The following is a 26,201-nucleotide window of genomic DNA, read 5'->3' on the forward strand; positions in this document are numbered from 1 at the left end:
GATCGCATTACCAGAATTTGCGCACTTGCGATTGTCCCTCGTCAATTTCATTACCATCTTGTATTCATCAGGCGATGGACATGCAGGATCCATCCCCTTTTGAGAGCCCCCTCTTTTACCAGCCCCACCCTAGCCCAAAACTCTTTTTCCCTAGTGAGCAGGCATGTCAGGCTTTGCTCTACAGTGAGAGACAGCCCCTCTACTCGCTTGAGCTATCAACACTAATATGTGCAACATCACGACATTAATCATCACTGCAATGTCTACTGTTAGAATGAAGGGAAAGAGGAGATTGCGTTTCATCATAATCGAATATAAAGAGAGAATCTCCTCACAGTTATGGGTTCTCGAGTGCTTATACTAGTCATGAGGCTAAAAGATGGTTTGTATGAAAGAAAGAGATGGAGACAAAAAGACATTGATTTGTTTAAACAGCAAACATTCATCAACACAAACAAGTAATATAATATGAAAAGGGGGTAGCTTGAAAAAAATGCTTGTAATATGTGGGCCCCTCTTTCAAAGTTGGTACAGAAATAGGTTTGGAAGCCCACTAAAGAGACAGGAAGTATGACAACAGAGACAAGAAGAAGAACAACATGAGGCAAGACTGGTATGGTAACAGGTCTACTTGAGACAACACTGACATAAGAAGAGGACAACTTATGACAAAACTGATACAGCAACAAGACGACAGAAGAGAAAAGTATAAAACGGAGACTGGGACCTACAAATAGTTTATATCAGGACAGTACGTTTTCTTAAAACCTGCGACATATTCTCAAACTTTCAATTTGGATTCAGGGAAAATCACAGCACAACACACGCACTACTTGCCCTCATCGACAAAGTCACACACGCACTCGACACACTTTCACACACAATAGGTATCTTCTTGGACTTCTCCAAGGCCTTTGACACGATTAACCACGGAATACTTCTCGCCAAACTGTCTCATTATGGAATACGTGGAAAGGCCTTGGAGTGGTTCACGAGTTACCTATCAGAAAGATCCCAATTTGTACATGTCAACGGCTTTGACTCTCAAAGTAAAACAATTACATCTGGTGTTCCACAAGGGAGTTTATTAGGCCCATTGTTATTCATTATTTATATTAATGATTTTCATAGATCCTCGGAGAAACTATCATTCATATTATTTGCGGATGACTCTAACCTTTTTTTTTCTCACCCTGACCCAAACATTTTAATAAGAACAGTCAATGAAGAACTGAAAAAGGTTATACAATGGATATACGCAAATAAATTGTCATTAAATATTAAAAAAACAAAAGTTATGCTTTTTAGTAATTCTTTAAATAGCCTCCCAGGCAATATAACATTTGATACTACTCCTTTAGAAGAAGTTTCTTCCTTTAAATTTCTTGGTGTTTGTGTCGATAACAAGCTTTCATGGAGGAATCATATTGATAACATATGTAAAATTATATCACGTAACATTGGTGTAATGAATAGATTAAAATATTATCTTCCTTCATCTGCATTATTAACTCTTTATTCTAGTTTGATACTACCTTATTTAAACTACGGGATTCTTGCTTGGGGTAATACATGCCAGATGTTACTTGACAAACTTCTTTTACTGCAAAAGAAAGCGCTTAGAATTGTTTTTAATTTACATACCCGAGAACATACAGATGCTTTGTTTTCTGACCATAAAATATTAAAAGTAAATGATTTGTATGTGTTTCAACTTGGCCAGTTTATGTTTAATTACAACAGTAACTTTTTACCTAAAATATTCCATGATTCATTTCATCGAAATAGTCATGTTCATAACTATCCCACGCGACGATCCGACGAATTTCATCTTCCATTAATGAGAACCGCACATGCCCAAAATACATTTCTTTATACCGGACCCAGACTTTGGAATAATTTAGATAATAGTTTAAAAGATTCCCCCAAATTTGTTACATTTAAATACAAACTCAGAAAATATTTACTTTCTACTTATAATCTTAGATAATTTACATTGTTTTGATTTATGCTTGAGCCTTCACTTGTCCTGATGTCGCAGCACTTGGCGTGTTCTGTGTGCAGACTTCTCTTCTTTCTTCTCTCCTCTTCCTTTCCTGTCTCTTGTTCTTCGTAGACTTGTATTGTTACCGTCTTCTCTCCTCTCGGTACTGTCTCGCGTCTTACAGTGTATACGTGTGGGTAATTGAATGTGTGTACGAACGTGTTGTCCTTGTCATATTTTCCCGGTACACGTGGTTCAGTGAGCAGTGTCCGGGCACTAGCATTGGTATTCTATATTTTTTCTCAACCGGTGTATCTCAAAATAATTACATGTATATTGTTATAGAATAGTATATAATTTACTCATTATTTGTCTAGCGATCCACGTCCGACAAGCTATGCTTTTTAGTGGATCACTATTTTCCATAATCGAATTTATTTTCCGCTTGCCCACGAAGTATTTATACAGTGTTTTCCTAAATATTGTACATGTTATATGTTGTTCTATAATATGTCTCGTATATATATTACATGAATCTTATGCAAACGTTTGAACAATATTTCATCACATGTATACTTTGTATTATGTTTTTTGATTTTCGATGATTGGAAATAAACTATGATTGAATTGAATTGAATTGAAAAAAGTACATTCAGAAATATTTGTACAGTGGGAAAAGGGGAAGGAAAATTGAGGATATATGACACCACAGACAAACCAAAGCAGTGATAACTAAACTCCAGTAATTGTAGATAAAATACAGATTTGGCAATTTAGATTTTGTAAGTGAGTAACAAAATAGGCCTACAGGCTAATTTAATTCTATTGAATCATTGAGATAGTAGAAGAAAAACTTCAATCTCTTTTTAAATGAAAATACAGAAGGAGCAATCTCAGTATTGTTATTCAGCGACTTCCAAAAACTTGGGCCAGTAAAGTAGATGTGCTATGAGCTTTAAGCATTCCTAGCAGAAGTACGCGCGTAAAACTCATTATAACGCCAAGTGATATAACTATGAAATGAATAACATTTGGAGAAAATAGAATCAAGAATGGAGAGAAGTATGTTATCACTATTATACAATATATAAATTTTTGAGGGATATGAAATTTTAGTCAATTAATTACGTCTATAATACATGAAATCATTTTGCAAATAAATTGAATGCATAATACTAAAAATGTGATACACTTCCTAAAAGGTGATCATCCAGAACTGCAATGTAAGTACATATACAAAGCATCAACTGTAAAGAGCATATATTTTGTTTTGTGAACATTAAATAACTTATGAGCTGTAACCCACTCAGTCATATTTTCCAATTCTGTATCAACTGCACAAACAAAAACATCAATATCATTATGAAAAAATAAAGAAATATTACTATTGTCAGCAAAGAATATGAAAGAAAATACTTCATTTACTGACCAAAATCACTTGTATTTAAGAAATGAATACCAGTGGCCCTAAAGGCATTCTTGTAGAGTGTCACAATAGACCTTTTTACATCTGATCTGCATTATTACTTTTAATGAAATAAACTGCTTTTTGGCAGTTAGGTAGTTCCTTTACCACTCCAGAGCCTTACCATGTATTTCATGAGATAGCTTATAAAGCAAAATATCATGGCGGATTTTGTAAAAGGCCCTGGAGAAGTTTAGGAAAATAGTAATTTTAAAATGGGAGTGATTATCAACTGCTTGAGATATTTCATCAACAAAATTCAAAAATGCACAAATAGTACTGTGCTATTCCAAAAAGCCAAAATAAAAACTTCTAACTATTGTGTAATTTCAAGAAATTAATAATTCTCTCATGAATTTTTTTTTCTATGTCTCTAGACAATGAGGATATGAGTGAAATCCATCGATAGTTACTAACATCAACTTTTAGCACTTCTTACAAATTGGAATTATTTTAGCAAATTTCATTTGATCAGAGAACAAACCATTAGAAACTGACAGATTGAAAATATGATCCAGCGGATCAGGATTAAAATGATTTGGCAAAATTGACCAATAAAGTAGCAAGTCCCAGAATGCTGTTTGGCAAAAAGAAAAAAAAAATAGATCGGCCAAAGCAGATATGAGCTTAGTACACAAATGATGCATAAGCTGGAGTGTGTCAATATACAACTGATGCACAGCCTAGAGGGCACCAGTAGGAACTGTATATGCTCAAGGCAATCCCAGATCAACATCCAAAAACATAGGATATGGCCAAGTGTGCCTTGATCTACAATGTAGATAATCTGAAAGCCACCATGTATGTACAAGTCCACGGTTGACACAAGAAAAGACTTGTTCATCATGTGCTCCATAAGATGGACTAAAAAAAATTTGCATTAGCATCTGCCAATTCTACCTTATCACACATCAAATATCAACCATGCAAAATTTGACTGGTCACAAGCACGGACCATACATGCAGTTACTGGATGAATTGAGGGAAAGTCAGAAAGATATTGATGGTGAAAGATATGAAAGACCAAGGAACTGAGAAGTAGAAGACAATCAGGGTGTTTAGATGCAAAAAAAAAATGTACCAAAATGGTACAGCCATACCAAACCGGTATAGCTATATGATGAATTTGTCTGAATGCTGACTAACGAAACAATGTATAATGAAACAATGTACAACGAAAACGATGCATAACAAAATGATGTACAATGAAACGACAGTCAGAGCATTGTTTCAAAATACAGCTCAATAACAAATCACCATTCCATGTGCGTCTGAACATATGGCGACCATAAAACGGCATAACTGGGCAGGGCTTAATGTGAGTGTGCGTGAAAGGTGAAGGGCAGGCAGGGGCTAGCGGTAACATCATGACCATGACAACACATGCAATGGGAATTGCACATCTATACCGCATACGTTTTCCAGAGCGGTTGAGATTATGCATCTGAACTGTCTGTCAGCTGTACAATAATTATTTATATGTCGTGTCTTTATTGAGTTTTGGTATAAACTGGCTTTTGCTTGAACAGGGGAGGGGGAATGGCTGAACTGTTGACAATAAAGAACATGAGCTACAAACATCCAAGTTTACCCAAGGGAAGGTTGTAGCCCCTCATAAACGACACATCATGTTATATCTCATTTCATCCATCTCGCCACAGATATGATAACATTATTCATCACCGCACAGCCCTTCCATCATCATACCAAGATATCATCGTGGGTAAACAGAAGAGAATGACAATGAGAGAGAGAGATGAGAGAGAGAATACAAGATACAGACAGACATACAAAGATAAAGAGAGTGAATTGGAGATAGAGAGGGGGAGAGAGAGAGAGAGATGAGGATGGACAAGTTCATTATGCTCATGTATCTGTCATCGAAGACCGTAGCCTAGTCGGATCGGAGTAAGGACTCTCTAGGACACCATGGCGTCTGGATGACATAAGATCCTCTCTGTCACAGCCGAAGCTTGACATCAGCCCTGCAGACATTGGTACAAACTTTCCTGAACAATATCTGTGTTCATCTGTCATGTTCAGCTACGCTATAACCTGCATTTTCGTTATTTTTCTTCTCAGAGAAGAAAGAGATGTGGAAGAATATGGATCCAAACCTAATTATCTTTGTAATCCCTTTTATATTAAAGCACACTGAATCAACATGGAAACAGAGTTTCATATTTTTTTTTGCATTTTGGGGTTTGTTTGGGATTTTTGTAACTTGAAAGAAAAAATAGTCCTAACAACCATATGGCACTATCCCTATGGGAGCATTCAATAATTGCTCATATATCCTAAACCTAATTTACAAAATCTAATATGCCCCTTACCAGATATTAACTGCCACATATCATGTTGACTTAACATTCAATAACAGCATTTACTCTGGGATGACTTCATTTCAAAGTTAATTGAAGTTAGCTTAGAACTTAAACTTTGGTGGGGCACTTTGAAGGGAGCTAATCTTATCAGCTGTATGAACATCCCTTAAGGGCTTTTTACACTTGTAAATTTTTGATTAGTCCCGTACCAACGGTGGGGCTAAGGGGGGGGGGGGGGCCTTAGCCCCACCGTTGGTACGGGACTATCCTTAGCCCACTTTCTGTTTACACTCGTTTTTGCCAAAGTGGGCTAGCCCCACCGATAGTCCGGTACTATCTGGCTCTGCAAAATAGCAGGGTTAGCACCGCAATTGCGGTGCCAAGCAAGTGAGTGTAAACAGAACGAAAAAATAATCTGGGGCTAAGCGACGGAGACGAAGTCCGACCCCCACTGACCAATCAGAAACGAGGTAATCAAGTGCTGCCGGTGCGTGCCTGTACGTGTACAGTGCACAGCGTAATCATGAATATTCATGTGGTTTAGAAAGTCTGGGGCTAAGAAATACGAGTGTAAAAAGGTCAGTTTTCTCCTTAGCCCCGGACAAGAGATAGTACGGGACTAATTGGCCAGTGTAAAAAGCTGAAAAAATTGGTACGGGACTAACGATAGTCCTGGGTCAGAGAAAGTCCGGGGTTAAGAAATACAAGTGTAAAAAGCCCTTTAGTTTATTACCGACTAACTCTGAAACCAAAAGATAGCTACAGCCAAGTTTGTGAATCTCCGCTACCAAGCATTATAGTTAGTGGTCAATATGAATAACCTCATGGTTAAACCACAGGAAACATTGAACACCTGCTGAACAACTCAAATACTGACATTCAAGCTATATCCTGTACTCCTTTCCACAGAAGATGACACATCTTTATTGTCTGTCTTACTACAGAATAGATCTCATAGGCCTACTATTGTCCATCTTTGATTTAACTCACAGCAGCAGCTGCTCTATAATCTATGTCATGATAATACAATTTCTAAAAAAAAAACATGCCCTAGTATGTCAATGAGGTCATCACAAATAACGTACCATAAAGATGCCTGAGTAAGTCATTAGCAAGTCGTCCTCCTTCAAAAAAACAAACCAACAATGAATCATATCATCCACATTAAGCAACAAGTGAGTCACCTTGTTATTTTAAGGAACAATATCTGTAATTATCATCTATACAGCACATTTTAGCGGTGCATTAAAAATGCGTATTGTTGTCCGCTCAATCCTAACGGTTCAATATGAAAACATATTGCACGAAATGCATAAGACCAACATATTAATTGCCCATAGGCTACCGTTGTTACTGGCTGTTCAATAATACACAGTATTTTGTCTCGTCTGTTGCATAAGCGCTTGCTGAGTGTGCAAATGCTTGGTACGTGTGCGCAAAATTTTGTTACAATTCACAAGCGCACAAACATCTTGCTAGTTGCTTGCTTCATTCGCAGTTTATGGGGCTTCCCCTTTTCAGCACTGGGATGGGACTGCTGAGTCAACTTCAAAGCCGAGCAGAAGTACATGTATAGGCCTACAGTATTTTTGTGCAGTTTATGCTTTCTCTACATGATTGTAGATGATAATAATTATATTAGATGGCATTGATTCATGGAATACCCGGGAGTATTGCACTCGTTAGGGCCAATATTCCCTGGTACGGTAGCCCATTCATAAACAGACTATTTGCAATGATACAGAATTCATAGCTTCAATTAAGACTAGCAAAACTTAAGGCACAATCAGAAATAATGTAAGTGTGATTTTGATCAATGATTCTGGTAAGGAAAAGACAGTTGGGCAACAGAGATCTGCAAGATGGGTTCTTCTGGTGAGTATAGGTGTGACTGGAGCTTCCAGACTGCTGTTTTATTGAAGGTAAGCACCATTCAAACAACCCTTCACTTCTATTGAAAAAAAAAATAACAAGTCAATTATCAAAAAATCAATTCCTGACCAGCCCTGACCCTTCCCGTTCATATTTTTCTCTCCAATAACCAACACAGAGCTTCGACAGAAAAACAACTACAAACAGTGAAACATTAGTATTCACGGTAAGGCTTTTAGAAGTTGTCAATTGTTTGTGTTTGAATCCCATTTTCTTTGCGCATTTTTCCACTATTAATTTTTTTCCCCTAACACATGGTTTAGAGCAGTGCTTCTCAACTGGTGTACAACAATTTGGCCAAAAGTCAAATAAAAAAGTTTTGTATTCAATCTAACTGGGCCTCAAAAAAAAAAAAAAAAAATATGTAGGAGCCAAAGTGGGCTTCAGTTTAAAAAATGTTGAGAATCGCAGGTTTGGGGGAAAGAAATTTGATGATTTCGGTAATGATCCAAACAAATGTTAGGCACTTGGACTTTGCCTGTGTTAGAAAATGTTGTGCCTCTTTGCAAAGATGAACAGTATGACACTGTATAGCAGTAAGATTATCTAGATACATGCTTGCAACATTGCAAGAATATAATTATCTCAAGTGGATGAACCTTCTGCACGGGAGAATCACAAAATGTCAGAAGAGGAACTCAGCAATAGTTTACCTTTCATTTGCCTACTGACTTTTCAGCCACTGCCACCGTCCTGCTTCTCCAGTGTCAAATGAAATTGATGGAAACTAAAGATTAGTCATAAGGCCCTTTCTCACTGGCAAACTTTTCTAGGCCCCAGCAATCAGTGAGGCTAAGGCAGCACGAATTAGCCCCATCAATTTCCTAAAGTTAAGATCAGCACAGCTTCTGTCCTCGTTGTTTTGTGTTGCTTCATTCTGTGGGCTAGTTCTACAGACAGGACAGGACTGTCTAGTGCCACAAATTGGTGGGGTTAGCACCGAATTGTATAGTGCAAAGAAAGCTAGTGAGAACAGAAACAGAAATAGCGCTGCGACCAATCCGATTCAATTCCACAAGGCAATCATGACATCAAGCCATATTTTGTCAACAAAAATGCTGGGGGGGGGGGGGTGTATGGTCATTGTGAATGGTAGAAGTCTTTAATGGAAATAAATACTCACTGAATTAATATGCAAGTCACTTCTCATTAATATTCACAAAGCCTCAAGTCCAGGGTTACTGACCGCAAGTTAGAACAGAGGCATTTTTTTTTCTCTCTTTCTCTCTGCCCTTGTTGTGCCAGAAGTACGGAATCAAATGTGGAAGTAAGAAAAGAGGATAAGGACAGTATGAGGCTAAAAGGGCAAAAGTATTTGAAGCATAAGAGTTCTGTAAATAAAAGGCAAACAAGAAAATAAGGATGCTGCATGGGGATTACATCCAATCAGTCATGGGCACAGTACAATCTGCCGAGATTACTACGGCTGTGATGTTGAATGCACGTATGCTGCCCATATTTAACATAGCCATTCACTGCCTTCTGTTCCAATAATGGTGAATCAGACAAGTTGAGGGTCAATGGAAATAAAGACTGTCACCAAGCACTGAGGAATAAAGCCAATCTCCTCTGCACACTAGCCTATTGAAACTCCTGCATGTAGCAATATTTGATTTATGAAGAAGTCTCTAAGGATGTTGTGATGCCGCAAGTCTCGTTTCCTCCAAAAAGAAATAGTGTACAATGTAGAATGCAGGAATCTATTTCTACATCTAAGATTGTTTAAACAAAATTGTTATGTTAACATTATTTCTGAAGGATACACTGCAATAACCACTGATTCTGTAGTTCTAACAAGGAACTAAATGATGGAAATTTGGCACAATTAAGGCATCAGCTCTCCTGAAACCAGCTAAACCTAAAATGTATTTGTTGATCACAGAGATCTGTACTCAGAAGATCCCTACTCTCTGCCTTATCATGGTAATTTTGTTGCAGGTGTGTTTACATTTCTAGGATAATATGATTGGTTATGTTCACACAATGCCTTACCATCACTGATAGCTAAATGATATGGGAAATTGTTCTGTTTACTAGCAGCTCATATATTCAAATATTGCTTATCATCAGTGATAAGATTGGAAGTTTGTATGAAATGAGCAACACTATAGTAATACTATCAAAAGTTAATGTGTGGGTTGTGATAACCTAAGTTCATGCTCAGCAAACTCATATTTGAGAGAATCTGTTTCTTTTGTGTGGCCAATGCAGCTATTCCTTTGAGAATGTCAAAACGGCTCATGGCAAACAAATTTCTTCTGCATCAAAGCACACAATAAACAATGCTTTATGGGAATGAATATGTAGGGTTAGCTTGTATGCCAAGACTTTGAGGTACTGGTACCGTATTAATTTTGGGAGTCAGTACGTGCGTGTTGGTTTATTAACCCATTGAGGACGAGTCCCGAGTACACTCGGGCAGAGGTCTATGGGAAATGCGTATTGTAGCAAAATCAGCCCGTCCTCAACGGGTTAAGGAACTCTGACATCCACATCATATTCTTTCAAGTAAATATTTATCAATTTCTGCTGTAAAGTATCAACATGCCTGTTGCTTTTTGCTCACTACATGACTTGAGAAAGTATCTCCATGACAGTAAAACAACAACAACAACAACAATAACAAAAAGAAAAAAAATCCAGATTTGTTTTTCTTTTGGAACAAATATTTTACCCTCTGGTGACCACATTGATGTGATACAAGTTTGATAAGATCACAAACTACTGACCTACATTTCCCATACAACTGTATCAAGCTCTTCCATACTTTGATGGATAAGCACAAGATTAGCTAAAGAAAAAGAAAAAAAAAACATCATATAGTATATTAACAAGTATATTCTAAAAAGCTGCATCTTCTGCAAAGGTTACGATGATGATAATCATCATCATAGTCAGAAGTGTAAACATAATCATAATTTCAAGTGAAATGATCACAATCATACTCATTATTCTATACATAGCATCTGTCCATTTCATTGCCATGCTCCAAGCACTTGACGACAGAGTAGAATCTTGACACCAGAAACAAACCTGGAGCTATATAGCGTCCTAACGATATATTCCCTGGGTAGCATTCTAGTCGGTTTGCCAACTTGGGGCACACACAAACTACTGGTATGCTAAAACCCAATCACACAGTGCTGTGGCAGGGCTGGAACCATGAACCCTCCTGTTGAAAGCTGTGTTTACTATTCACCACACCATGATACTAAACCTTCATCCTCTGCCTTCGTGAATTAACAGTTTTATGAGTATTTTCTGATGAATTCCAGTTTCATGCACTCATTCAAAACAGACAACTGGATAAAGTGTAAAAACTCTTCAAAGGGTGAATTTTTGGGTCCTATAATATCCTTACAGCTACTTCTAAAGCAATGGGAAATATCTCAATTATTCTATACGAAGGCAGCACTTGTTCCTAATGTGTGACACAACGCATTCACTGGTAGACTGAACTCGATCCCATCACTAAATCACCATCAAAATCCTCCTGTAGTGTAGGCCTAAACCTAAAAATTGTAATAATAACACAACTGTAGCACTTCACACTAACCACACCCCCATTTTTCTTGTACACCACTTATTTGAACCCTATAAACTTGGCTTTGTAGGCTGGGTGTACATGTGTATATGGAAGCCATTATTCAATACATAAAAGCATCACAACAATGCAATCCTTTGCAAACTACACACTTCTGAGTTTGGGGTAGAAATATTCCACCCCAACAAAGAGAAAGAGAGAGAGAGAGAGAGAGAGAGAGAGAGAGAGGGATAAGGGGGGTAACAAAATGATTATGACAAGGCCTACATAACATCTTCATCTTTATTTTTTGACAAACTATGGTGATTTTGATGTTGTTTGGGACTTAATAATAAAAATAAGAACACACAGACAGAATGCCCTGTACAGGATAAGTCCACTTGTCAAAATTTTAGAAGTTAGATGAAGGGTTCACTCTCCATACTACTAGAGTCCATCCCCTGTGAGGCTGTGGAGTTAGTCTCAATGCACAGACCCAAACATGGCAGCAGTACCGGTACTTCATAATTATTGGTTTTGATTTGAGGGCACGGGTTTTCGTGCCTGCTGTACTTGGTAGAATGCCAACTGTTACACATTGATCAGTAGTTTCTGCCATGATCTGAAGGGAAAGTTACTTCCCTTTTCAACACTCTCTTTATATGATATTAACCAATTGAAGACTAGTCCATAGTAAACTCAGGCAGGTGTCTACGGGAATAACAAAATCAGCTTGTCACAGAGGAAATGGTAGTTTGAGAGAATCTATCCACGCTTTGTGCAAAGTATGTTGTATGTGCAAATTCTGTTCTATGCTGGATGGTATGGATGGACTGGCAGAAATAAAACAGTAGCACAAACTTTATAGGGCCTATCACAAACTATGTGCACTAAAAATTCTTACAGGATGTGGGAATGTAATTAGGCCCGGCAGCAGCCAGCAACTATACAGCAACTAATGTTTCATTTCAGGTATATTACATAGTGGTTGATCTAGACAAATACGGCCTACACCACATTTACCAATGTTAGGTTCTGGATTCCAGAAGAGACATACATGTAGGTTGGAATGATTGGCAGTTACCATGGTAACATGTCAATACCCTCAGTCTATTTGTTTTGACCAAGCTGATGCCATGGAACCAGCGATCTTCTTGTGCTATAATTTTCACAGACAACCTTGAGAAACTGAACAGTGGAAAGAGCAACAGGAGCAAAACTCTGGTAGTCTGAAGATAAATGCAGGGATTCAAAGGTAAATGGTGGTGGTGATTGAGGGGGGGGGGGGGGGGGGATCGAGAAGACGGAAACTTGTCACAGTATCAACTGTAACAATAACCCTTCCAATACCCCCTCTCCCACTCTCCCTATACCCCTCTATTCCCAATACCCCCAATTTCTCTATATATCCCCTCTCTCCCTACACCCACTCCAACACACACACCTACTCACCCCCTCCCATACTTGCCTTCAATGTTGATCACAAACAATTAGGTCTCTGACATCAATCATGAAGACAAAACATTCTTCTCCATGTGCCATTCAAACAAAAGAAATATATGATAAAGACCAAAGGAAGGAGGATAAGTCAGTAATCCATGCCTCTACCCCTTTACCCTCTAACAAATTCCAGCTACCAGTACCCCACTGACTACAAAAACATAATCTCACCATAAACAAACAAGAAGTTTTCCTCTGGGTGACAGTGAATAAACTTTAACTTTCAAGTAAACCTTTTTCCACAAATGTCTGCAAGTGTCCCTGGAAAGCCCTCACAAAAACTGGGACAATTTTGTTACAGGGCGTGATAACACAGCAGGAAATGTCATAGCTCAACGTACAAACCTAAATCATTTCATGTTCTGTCTCGTGTATAAACAGACTGATTTGTTTCGATCTTACCTTCACTTGTCTGTGTCACATCACAAACTCCAAGCACTTTGCACACGGAAAAGCTAGTAGTAGTATGGGCCATCCCACATTCGCAGACACCACAACATCGGGACACTCGTAGGAAAACTGCAAAATGCATTTAGGAGTGCAGCTACACACTCTACTTCCTTGAACGCTCAGCCAGCACACCTACTACATGTGGCAAAACTCACCTCAGAGAATCAAGTAAACATGCTTGTACCAACTCAACTGCATACTGCCCACTGTCCTCAATGTGTATGTGTTGTATGTGTGTGTGTGCATTTGGGATAAAATGTGGGCGTGCACTCAGATTGTACACAAATCAGCTGGCTTGGCCCAGTATGCTGGGCTGTTCAGCTCTGAAGAGTGCACAACCGAGTTTGAAGTAGTCTGGGATCTAAACCCAAGTTGCACCCTTATGCTCCCGCACAGCACCAGCACAGCAGTGAAGGAGGGGGCATACCAAGGAATTTCGCAGCAATTCAAGCCTGTAGGCAAGACCTTCCAGCGCTTGTTAAAAACAAAACAAAACAAAACAAAACAGTACACACACAAAAAAATCCACAAATGACACTTTTGGCATCAGGATAGCTTGAATCCTTCTTTCCAAACCCCAGTTTGACAGTCTGTTTTTATTTCATTTTCTAATTTTTCATTTTATCTGGTCGGGGCTGCTGCCAGCATCTATGGAGAATCAACTCTCAATAGATTAAAACAACGGACAGGTCTTTGTTTAATAGCTACAAAGGTTACAACTACATTGTGACCATGAAATGACTGTTGTGATGGCTCTACCTGGTGAGTTGTCATGGCAAGCTAAATTTAGCCCATTACTGTTTCACTTTCTGTCCTATGGCTGGAACATTTGTGCGAGACTCCATCACACTGGCGTGAGAAAGCAATGTGACCAAAGTGAAAAAGTACACACAAACATGACGTGACTCTGTAAAGTTTGAGGCAGACCAATTATCTTTCTACTAGCTGGGTTTGTTTATATATCCATCCTTTTATTGGCGATAGACGTACAGGAATCTAATAGCAGCTATCCTGGAACTAGGCTTCATTTCCATGCAAGAAAGAAAGGTTTACAAGATCTTTTTAAAGATTACACACAAAAAAGCAGAACAATCTACATACTGCATATTTAACCAGAAATATTAGAGGCATGACATTTTTGTGACTTGTAGCCAACAGCCTTTTTTGCAGCATGAAATTTTTGTGAATTGCCACTGGCATTCGATGCATAGTGTACACCAGAACTTTCACAAGCATTTTAATTTCATGAATCTTGGTTCCTTAAAAAATTTGCTCAAATATCATGCAAGCAAAAATTTCTGGTTGTACAGTAGTTTATTAAACTCTATTTTCACCCTCCCCCTCCCCCCCCCCCCCCACGCACACATAAAAATACAAACATACCTACAGCATTAAAGGCAAAAAGGAGAATAACAGCTTGTTGAGGCAAGAGGTGAGAGCATTTGAAATGAGTCAAAATGTCTACTCCTGGGAATGTACAGGCTAGTGTTAGTGTCATACTGTTTTGCTTTTGCTTTTCATCTTTTTTATGAAATACTAAGTATCAGAGCAGCTTCTATTCTTTCTTCTTCTTCTTTTTTTTTTGGGGGGGGTGTTTAGTGGATTCAGCTTAAAGGGGAAGGCTAGTAACTGATCAGTGGGAATCAGTGGAAATGCTGGGAGATGATTGTTCCAATCCTTATGGGATTCATTCAAGAGTACATTATATATCTATTGTTGTGTGAAAATTATTTGCTTCAGAATGGTCTCATATTCAAGTAATGTGCAGTTTAATGTTTCCAGGTTAGCATGCCTGGTCAGTGATGGGGCATTAAGCTGCACATTACTTGAATATGAGACCGTTCTGAAGCAAATAATTTTCACACAACGATAGATATATAATGTACTCTTAAATGAATCCCACAAGAATTGGAACAATCATCCCCCAGCATACGCACTGATTCCCACTGATCAGTTACTAGTCTTCCCCTTTAAGCAAAGTCAAAACTTCCAGCATTCTTTCTATTCTGGCTATTTATAGAAGGGTTTAAAGTATAACTGAAACTGATGATCATTTCATAAAGCAGAACAAATAAAGTCAGGTTCAGACAACATATTTAATCTTTAAGATTAACTTGAAGTTTTCAATATTGATGATTAGCTTGTAATTTTGAATGGGTGATGTTAGTTATTTCGAAGGCTCACTAATCCAAAAATGAAACTAGGTTCATTATTCCGAGTCACATTTTTTTTTAATTTTCAGATTGATTAATTTCGGATTAACAAGCCTTCTGAATAATGCACATTATTTCATTTTGAATAAATGAACTACGATGGACATCCGAACAACACCCACAAAAAATTGCAATGTTAGAGATTAAATTTTCGAGTGTGAGTCCCACTTGATGACTACACCACAAAACCAAAGGAAATGCATACATGTAGCAGCAGCGATAAAAGTCAATATTGTGTAGTGATACAGTAGTGCACGGCTGGCACCAGGTTTTTAAAAGTGGGGGGGGGGGAGGCAGTTCATATCTGCCTGAGCGTATCTCCCCCCCCCCCCCCCTTTGCTTGTTGCAAAGGATTCTAGGATACTGTAAAAGTGGAAATTTTTGCAGTACTGAAATTTTTGTGCATTTCGCGCAACCAGAAACTAGCGCGAAAATAAAAACACACGAACATTTTTGCATGCCATATGTTCCAGTAGTTGATGTCTTGATTCCGCAGAATTAAAAACACGCGAAACTCTTCTTACTCGGCCAAGTGCGAAAAATTAGTCGTGCGAAAATATCAACGTTTACAGTATGTGACCTTACATTAGGTTCACAAACATCTGACTTCCTAACCACTGCATGCTAGCCCCCTATCCACCTTGAAGCTTGATCATATGTTCAATGCAATAAACATGATTGTTATATGTTTTCTACTTCACTCAGTAACAAACAACATATGGTGTATGTTGCTGATGAAAAACAGTCACCCAAAGTTTAACCAGTGTTTTGCTTGTGTACATCTGACACAGCAATCCTGTTTCTCTTGCAAAATTTACATTTTCTCAACATCATTTCTACTATAATCATTTGTTTTCATTATCATATCATCATTATCATTATCATCAGTACAAAGAATATTTGTTTGTTTGGTTTTATTTCTACATTTTCAAATCATAACAAAAGAATATATACATGCACATATTTTTGGCACAACATTAGTCAATGCATAAGACTTAGCATATCATTTTACAAAGCAACTCCAAAGAAAACAATTGTGAATTTGCTACATAATGATCACATGCAAATGCAAAGAAAATATAGAACAAACAAGTGAGAAAGTTAAAGAAATGCATTTAAACATGTATTCCTGGGGGAAAAAAAGAAGAGGTTTAGGCGTTGTTATCCCAACATATCATTTATTTTCGATATTTTGTAACTGATATCAATATTTTCTTCAAGATTTTTATGTTTTTATAAAGAGATATTTTGTGAAATTTGTCTGCAGATCATTGAGAAGACAGTAGCTTTTCATCTTATCTGAGCTACAGTCATTGTGACAATCTTCAATGTCTTCTGATATCAGCTGACTTCATTGATGGACATGCAACATAAATCCTTACAGGACAAGTTCACCTTCATATACATATGGATTGAGTGAATGCAGTAGTGTAAGTAGAACACATCAGTGACAGTCTGGGGGAAATCGGACAATCCATTCAAAAGTTATGAACTTTTTAAGTTGCTGTGCAGTCACTGCTGGATGAGAAGACTACTGCAGTTGATGATGTCATATACGTAGAACGATATAAGGAAAATATATAGAGAATTTCACAAGATCTTGCTTTTTGAAAAAGGTGCACATTTCCTCGACTCGTCACTGACGTATGTTCAGGGTAACATTATTCCCCCTTGCCTTCTGAAAGAGGGAAGTCAAGTGTTCTTTTATTATGCGAGAAAAGTGAAAATATGTTGAATTTTCCTTATATTTTCTTTATATCGTTGTACACATATACGTCACAAGCTGTAGTAGTCTTCTCATCCAGGAGTGACTGAGCAGAAACTTCAAAAATTCATAACTTTTACATGGATTGTCCGATTTTCCTCTAACTCTTGCTGATGTGTTCCATTAACATTGCTGCATTCACTCAATCCACATGTCTATGAAGGTGAACTTGTCCTTTAAACTGCATGAACATGCAACATACATCCTTCAATTTTTACCCAAAAGAGAAAACTATCTTGGTTGCAGTCTCACACTGCACAGGCTACTGTTGAAACTCAGTGAAGGAGTGATAAAATGGAATCTCCGGATTTAGACACACTAGCTATTTACGTGATCAGGCTCAAGTCAAGGATTTGCGGTCGGATTTGGCAATGCCAATTAGGTGATATTTAGATCCCAAGAATAACATACATCCAATAAAGGCTCAGCCGCTTACACCGTTAGTCACTCAATTTGAAGAGTTGCAAACACAGAAAAGAAACAAAAAATGATGTTTGCCATGAACGAAAATCAGTACCAGTGCTGGTTGCCTGCAGTGATATCAGCATCGATACTTAACTCTCTTTATGCTTGAAACAAACAGTGAAGATTATTAAGAAAATATTCCTTGCTGTACGTCTAAAATAAGAAGGATGAAACACAAACTATTTCTGCAATATCATTTTAAAATAGGACCTTCATCAGAGTGTTTGGCTTTCGCTAAAATTGTGCTCAAATAAAAAAAAAGTAGTGCATTCACACACTTTTTTTATCATTCAGGATAGAAATGCAGTTTGACCATTTATCTCTAAAAGCAGAGTAAAATTCTAAAATTGACCTTGAAATTGTAGGTATTGACTTGATGTTAGACCTCAACTGTTATCATTATAAAAATGAAACAGATAAACTATCCTATCATGGTTTCACCTTGTATTGTGATTTCACTGTTGACTCTGATCCTGAAACTTTGACCCAACAAATGCTGCATTCACACACAGGTGTTACCCACATTTTGCAAAAATCTATTTCATTTGCCACTGTTCACACACAGCAAACAAAAAATCACTCAGCTGTAAATGAAGCACTTTGAATCTCCAGACTGCTTCCATGTCTTACATTCCAGAGTATGACCCCTGGCACCTAGTGCGCAGAACTAGTGTGGCAAGTTGCATTATGGGATTTTAAAAAATTGATCGTTCTTTACATGCTGTGTAAGGAAATCATGGCAAAAGTTTCCACAAAAATTATGTTGGACCATTTCTTGCATTGCAATGCATGCAAAGAGTTAACAATATATGTGTGTGTGTGTGTGTGTGTGCACGTCCAAACACAAATAGCAGTTTTTGCGTTGCTTTGTAAAACGAATTTGAAAAAAAAAACTATTGATTTCAAGTGTGTGCAAACGGGACTAAATGAAATCTGAGCAATTCATCATCAAAGATTCAATAAGTGCCAAGTTTCACTCTAAGATTTCTCAATTTATTCTGATTATGACAAAAAGATATGCATGAGACTCACAAAAAAGATATTGCAAGATAAAGCCCATGATAATCCATATATTTTTTTTTTTTCAATACAAATGAATTTATTGGGAATTTTCTGCATTGAATATATATTAAAAATGAAATACAGTCATTTCTTTTTATTTTCAAAACAATAAAACATACAGTGTGTACATCTGAACATAATTGAGATGTATGTGTACAGATTGAAGAAAAGAATAAGAGAACACGTCAATTGGGAACCACTCGGGATATAGTGAATCAAATGATCTGACTGAATTATGGCACATGTATTGGGAGTGTGAATGCAGAAGACTGTCGTCAAATAAGCATATACTGTAGCTTGAAGATACGACAGCCTTAAAGGTTAAATCCAGTCCAAATATAAGTTAGTCTGATAAGAAAGATTGAAATATTACAAGTTCAATGGTATAAATTTGATCAAAATCGGATGAAAAATAAGGAAGTTATGACATTTCAAAGTTTTGTTATTTTGTGGGGAAACTGTTCTTGAACAGCCAATATGAATATGCAAATGGCAAAGTGACCATGTCATTCCCTCACAACTTACCATATAGTTTGTACATAAAATTTTGAAATTTCCAGTTTTTCACTCAAACGCAATCATGCCCAAGGCTCAAATCCTCATATATCTAACTATCCAAAGTTACTCAACCAGGAATAGCATCATGTTTCAGACTTCAATGACAGAAATATTGAATTTTCATAATTTTTTTTGTACACGATCAATGGAAAATTGTGAGGGTATGACATGGTTAACTCACTCATTTGCATATTCATACCCACCGTACAAGAACTGTTTTGGAGAAATTATCAAAACTTATAAAATTTCATATTTCCTTATTTTTCATCCGATTTCAGTCAAATTTTTACTGTTGAACTCGTAAAATGTTACTCTTTTTTATCAGACTAACTTATATTTGGACTGGATTTCCCCTTTAAAAGAAAGGGAAAAAAAGAAAATGGGTAAAACATACATCATGTACAATGGAAGACTCACTAATGCATCATAAAGTTAGTCAATGAATCAAACTTGAAAGTTTAGACAAAATTTGACGAAATCACTCAATGCTATTTTATGAGGAGAGAAAGTCTCACATATCCTAGTTCCCTGCACGCATTGTTGGACATGATTTTCAGCAACTGGGTTATTGCAATCAAGTTCTATGTGTCAATAAAATCATTGCTGATCAAAAATCTGGGCAGCAACCTTGTACCTATTTGGAGCAATAATTTTCTGTCTCCTACAATTCCTAATGAGAGAAAAAAGGACTCTTTGGCAATTTGGATTATCACAAACTATACATTCCTGTCTCTATTCCTGTCCAACCTCTTACCATTGTGCCTGCCCTACCCCTTTTATCTATTTAAAAAAGAATATATGAATAAGAACATGCGAAAAGTGGTAAATGAATACAGCTGTACTTGCAATAAATGAAGTTGGGGAAATGGCTCTGGTAGAGCAATGCATCTGACATCATGTACTGCCTGGCCATGCAAACCCAGAGTAAAGAAAGCACGCTGTAAAACGAGTCACGGCCAATATAATCGGAAACTCGCTCGCCCACTCGCTGGTTATGATTTGAGCAAACAAATTCTGAGCAGCGACAGATGTGAATATGACGAGGCTCACATTACTGTATGATACAATCCTCAAACATGCATATACTCCCCTCTATCTCTCTCTCTCTCTCTCTCTCTCTCTCTCTGTATCTTTCTATTCCCCCCCCCCCCCTCTCTCTCTCTCTCCTATCCATGTAAATGTAATTGTAGCATGGTTGTTACATGCTCCTGGCCACACTTATGAATTATTGAGGAGTGATGAAGAGGAACTGGCTGTGCAGAACAAAATAAACTCCACTCTCTTTAATGACAAGGCTGCAAGATGCACACAAACCTGCAAAAGCTGGAGCGACGCTTAAGCCGCCATCCCCGCACTCCCAATGCGGAAATGAAGCATAACGTCCATTTGGAGTCTGCGACGCTGGCACAAGTTCCTCTTCACTTAAATTTCCCTCCTCGACTTTCCTTCTGGATGAAGAAGGATGCTTAGGGTGGCTATGGTCTCTTCTCTTCTCACTATGTGGAAGAGTCTTGTCAATGCCAAGGTGATGAAAATAGATTCAGCCTGGGGAGTCCATAGTAGTTTGACATTGTAGCACAGGAAGGGGGTCAAAAGTGGTTGATTGCACATATTTCAAAATGATTTATCATATAGCGCACCATTCCTACATTCATGACCCTTCAATGTCCATCAAGTCACATGTGGTACACAAAGCACAAGCATTACAAACACACTATATGTTTGATCACTGTACCCAAATAATAATCTACATTTTATAGAAGATTTTAGTTGCACTATCTGGTAGAAATTACATTGCTTCAGAAGTGCCACTAAAGTTTACAGGTCGTACATCCCTTTGTCTCTCAACATCCTATATGAAATCTCAGTTTTTGAAAAAGAAATTAATAAAGACTAACCACATGTCTTTTGAGAAAATGCTCCCTTTTTGAACCGAGAATTACTGTTGGAATTTTTCAGGGTCTGAATAAATCCACAGGAAATCTATATTTCCCCTCCATCACAAAGAATTTTCCTCTTTTATCATTCTAAGGAAAGGTCTGAAGTACCCACCTTTACCATATACCAGCTTGGGAAAGGAATCTAATTTTCAAGGTTGCAAAATTGGTAAAAAAATTTTAAAGGATGAAAATAAAAGATGAGTGATTTGATGAAAATTTGAAGAATCTATCAACACCTAGCTGGAAAGTCAGATAAGCTTCAGTAGAGAGTATTCATATGTCCACTCCAAAACATATGAAACAATACCAGCATTAACATTGAGGTCTCACACTTGTAATTAATGTGGACCAGCTCAAGCTCCATCACTTGTTGTACCAAAGATGCTGAACTAAATTTGAAAAAAAAATAGACAGTAAGCCATACAAGCCTGTTAAATGCTAATCAGGTGTGACTGGAGATGATTCCCTCTACAAAGCATTCCTATTCCTATACCATCTTTTCAATTAAAGGGGACTACATTTGTTGCAGCGTAGATTCAGAAAACATGTGAAACCATAGTCATAGTACTCTAAGGCTCTGTGTTTGGAGTATGAGCAGATTTAGAGAAAAAAAAAAACCTTTGCAAATTTCAGGACTGTAGTAAAACAAGTTGTTGTACTTGTATGTTTTATATCTATTAGATATGAAACATAACAAGCATTGAATCTTTCATGTATTTCATACAATTTTTGTATCTTTACTTTTAGTATGTTTCTATGGAGAGTTACTTGCAGGTGTGAGACCTATACAGGACTTTGCAAGTCATATACATGTATTATGTATATATTTTGTGGCTCATGCAGCCTTTTGTCACTTATGTTAATACATTAAACAGAGGTACTGTTACCCACTTGATGTATTTAACCAGGGAGGTGACCTCCCTGATTTAACATTACTCTTAAAAACCCTAGAACAAAGTTGAAGGAAGGAAAACCCTTCCCACTCCATTTCACACCTGCCAGGCTACACCTCTCCCCCTTCTCTCTCATTCTCTCTGGTATCTCTCCTTATTTTTAGATCATTATATATTTCAATCTCTCTTCCCATCTCTCCCCTCTTGGACTCTCATCTACCCATCTATCTATCTTCTTCTCATATCCCCATGATTGTCTCTTTTTCTTTTTGTATTTATCTATATATTCCCATCTCTCTTCCCCGCCCCCTCTCTCAATACAAATCTGTATTCTATAGATGAAAAACAGACAGATGTATAGAGAGATATATATTTCCCCTTTCTCCCTCCCCCCCCCCCCTTCTCGCCCTCTCTCTCTCTCTCTACCTCCATATATCTCACCCTGTTTCTCTCTCTCTCTCTCTCTCTCACCATCTCTCCCCCTCTTTCCCTTCAATCACTACTACTGGTAGCATATATCCGTTCAGTCAAAACCAGAGTACACTCAAGGAAAGAGTGGACTGTAACAGGCCTCTTATGCACACATATCACATGCTTCAATAATGTTAGGAGAGTATAGATTGGCACTCGAATCAACAGAAATATCAGCTTGCAGTGGCTGAATATGCCTCACAAACTCTGAGAATATATTGTGAGAAACAGCACTTCTCCCGTTAGCAATATGCCTCATGAAATTTGTCTCACACTTATCATGGCTACATTATACCCATACACATTCTGAGCATGCTGGAAAGATAGCTCCATATTTTCTGCAGATCAATTCATCAAAACTGTCAAATATACATCAAACGTGAATCACTGCAATCAATCATTACGTCTTGTCTGCAACACAATTATGATAAGATTCAATATTTCTCCTTGGACAGAATCAATGAGGTGGAAATATCCAATAAAGGGCTCTCAAACATTCAAGGCACAAACATTTTCTGTACAATCAAGCACATCTCAGCTATAAAAGAAACAATACATTTGTTCAGTTCCATAAATTTTTTCCAGCCATATGATGGAAAGTAATATTATGGTCCATTTTTTGCAGATATCTGTGAAATAAGGTGTACCGTCAGCCATTTAAAAAAAAAAAAGGAAAAAAAGAAACCCTATGACTTCAGAACTAAATTGGGTCATTAGGTCAGAAAGCTGAGGAATAGCCTGCAAGTAATATCCTGCGAATCTCTTTTTTTTTTCCCCACTCGCTCTGGCAATTTCACATATAAATCCCCCTAAAGTTTAACCTGATGTAACCGAACACCAGAAAGACGAACATAAAAAACAGAAATGCATAAACTAATATATAATAAAGTAGCAGCTGAAATCCTCCGAGGAGCCAACACATTTCTACATAGTATACTTCACTGAGATAATGCAGATGGTGAAAAAAAAATTATGTCTTTCTACCATATGGATAGAATTGCCATATCTTTCATTTGTCAGCAAGAGTAAAAAACAAACAAGAAGCATATGGCACAAGCTAATTGCATAGAGGTTTAGAGATTTAAGTGTGGTCACAAGGAAGACACCTTGTTTGGTTCCAAGATTCATTACACAATTGGTACAATTCCAATTTACTTGTGCAGTGGAATTCACTAAACACTGAGTGCAGTTTTTCATTTTGTCAGAAATAATGCAACTTGCAAGATTCTATATTGAAATAATATAGATACACAGTAAATTGTAAAGTCAAGATGCATGATATTTACTAAATAATGTTGAAAATAGAGGGAAAGCTAAAGCAAAGAGCTTGTAGTATCATTCATTCCCCTCAAAACTGTTATTAACCCGTTGAGGACGGACTGATTTTGCTACAACACGCATTTCCCATAGACACCTGCCCGAGTATACTCGGGACTCGTCCTCAATGGGTTAATGAAATACAGAAAAATGTTACAATATGGGCAGAGAAACGTATAGTGACAGCAAACAAGCCATAGTTCTGTTCATGTGATTATATACATTTATCTATATTCACACATGTATAGTGAGTGATACAGTGTATCATAATGAGACTTAAGTTGATTTTTTCCTCAAGAGCAAATAAAACAATTTTTATAGAGATCTGAAAAGACAAATTTGGTTTTCTACACAGATATTCAAATCTTTTTTCTATGTGAAAGCAGGTCCTCTATATCTTTGACCAAAACATCACAAATATTTACACATGCAAGAAATGTTCTTACTTTCAATCATTTATTTTCCCCGAGATCAAAATAAGGCAGCATTCAAGGTAAGGAAAAAGAAATCACCTCCATTCTTGTTTTTCATAAAGATGCAAAATTCAGAAGTTTCAGGACCTTATCAAATTCCATACCACGCTGAGTAAACAAGCCCCTTAGAAAACACAAAGTGCAAACTAAATCATGGATATGCAGGCAAAAAGAGAAAAGAAACAAGTTTGTGTTTTATTGCAGTAAATCAGGAGCTTTACTGTACTATATGTGGATAAACATGTTTGTGTGCATTTTACCGTAAGGAATCCTTATAAAATTTGTTGAAGTTTCATGCATGTATAAAATGTCTGGTTTCACAGTACTATTTTTAAATGTAAATGGGACTACCTGACCTCATAAATCCCAAAATTGCTGTGTTGCCATTATCAATTATAGTATTCTAAATTGTTCCTTACTTTGTTAATGCATAATCTCTGTATAAAGAACTACAGACTTTCTTTTGTCTCAACACTTGTAGCCAACTTATCTATTTTTTCCAGCATTGTTGTTTTGTGAATTATATCATTTACATGCACTTGCTTTCGTTCCTTCTTTCTTCATTTTTCTTTTTATTTCTTATCTTTGAAATTGTTTTTATTTTATGTCCCTTTGTAAATAGTTCCTTTCTATCCATACTCTTTGTTTGCTATAGTTGTAAAGCATATTGTATAATTTGTTTTAGAAGTATTTAATCAATAGTTGAATACTATTTGTAGTGATCATGAGGATCCTTAATTTGACAAGCTTTGCTCTTTCAATGGTCTCCTCGTCTTTCTTCTTTTTTCTTTTCCTGCTTAACCAGTGCATTCCACTTTAGTTTATATGTTAACTGACACATGTAATTCAAATGTGTTATAGAGAAAAAAAGGAAGATTGATACAGTATCGATGGAACGGGGGGGGGGGGGGGAGCTAGTGGCACTAGAAAGAACAGAATCCTAGAAAAAATAGAATGAAACCTTTGAGCACAATAAGGCCTTTGTTTTTGTGCCGTCAACCATTTTTTGTTTGTTTGTTTGTTTTACTTGTCAGCTAAAGAAACTCTGAAGTGGCACCAGAATTTGCACTGAAGGCCTTTTTTTTTAATTTGCTTGTTAGCTCATGAAACCCGGAAGGGCCCCCCCCCCCACACACACACACACACATACACACACCTTTGAAAACGTTGTGCCAGCCATGAAATAAACTGGAACTTGAACTTGACTTTGAACTTGCACAAATCTAAGCAATAGAAAAGGAACTGAAATTTGAAATAGGTCATATAGACAATCAGAGAATAAGCCACACAAGAAACATCTGCCAAGTTGGAGAGATCAGGAAATACCTTAAACACACACACAGACACACACACGCACACACAATAAAAAGAGTCACTTGGATTAAAGCCAGCCATTGTATCACTCAACTGTCACCATCACATCTGAGATTTTCCCTTTCATGGCTGTATTATTCCTTTGGCAGCTTCTTCCCCAGGATGTGATACATATCCCAGGTCCCCTGGAGGAACATATCAAAAGCAGGCACGCCCATGTGAGAGAAAAAGCATGGTGAATCAGCCGCTGCCCTAGTACATTACAGGTGGTGAAAGCGTGATGATGTCACCCCGGCAACGAGCCAAACAACCCTCTTCCTTCGCACTCATTCTGTTGATGGAGGATAACATGATTGTGCCTTAAGATCGTTGAGGATGTAAAAGGAGCAGTTCCTAAACTATCTTGAGTATATTCATCAAAGAAAAGCAAAAAAAAAAAAAAAAATCTGATGAGAGGTTCAGACCAATGATTAAAAAGGAATAGTACAACTTAAGCAACACTGCTGTCATGATAATTACAGCCTGTAGTTCAGGTGAGAAGTATTGTGAGAC

At 37.3% G+C, this 26,201-nt stretch overlaps 1 protein-coding gene across 2 annotated transcripts in view; it reads right to left on the reverse strand.

Annotated features, from left to right (window-relative positions):
- The window catches only part of LOC139726971 (diacylglycerol kinase beta-like), a 275,552-nt gene extending 262,236 nt beyond the window's left edge, over positions 1-13,316 (reverse strand). For both annotated transcript variants that reach the window (XM_071638181.1, XM_071638126.1), the window contains exon 1: positions 13,131-13,316. The gene's annotated coding sequence lies outside the window, so the exon portion shown is untranslated. The remainder of the gene's footprint in view (positions 1-13,130) is intronic.
- Between the last annotated feature and the right edge of the window lie 12,885 nt (positions 13,317-26,201).

Source organism: Diadema antillarum, unplaced genomic scaffold (assembly GCF_040938485.1).
Source record: "Diadema antillarum isolate AM-2024a unplaced genomic scaffold, OU_Dant_1.0 scf00000001, whole genome shotgun sequence".
Classification (NCBI taxonomy): domain Eukaryota; kingdom Metazoa; phylum Echinodermata; class Echinoidea; order Diadematoida; family Diadematidae; genus Diadema; species Diadema antillarum.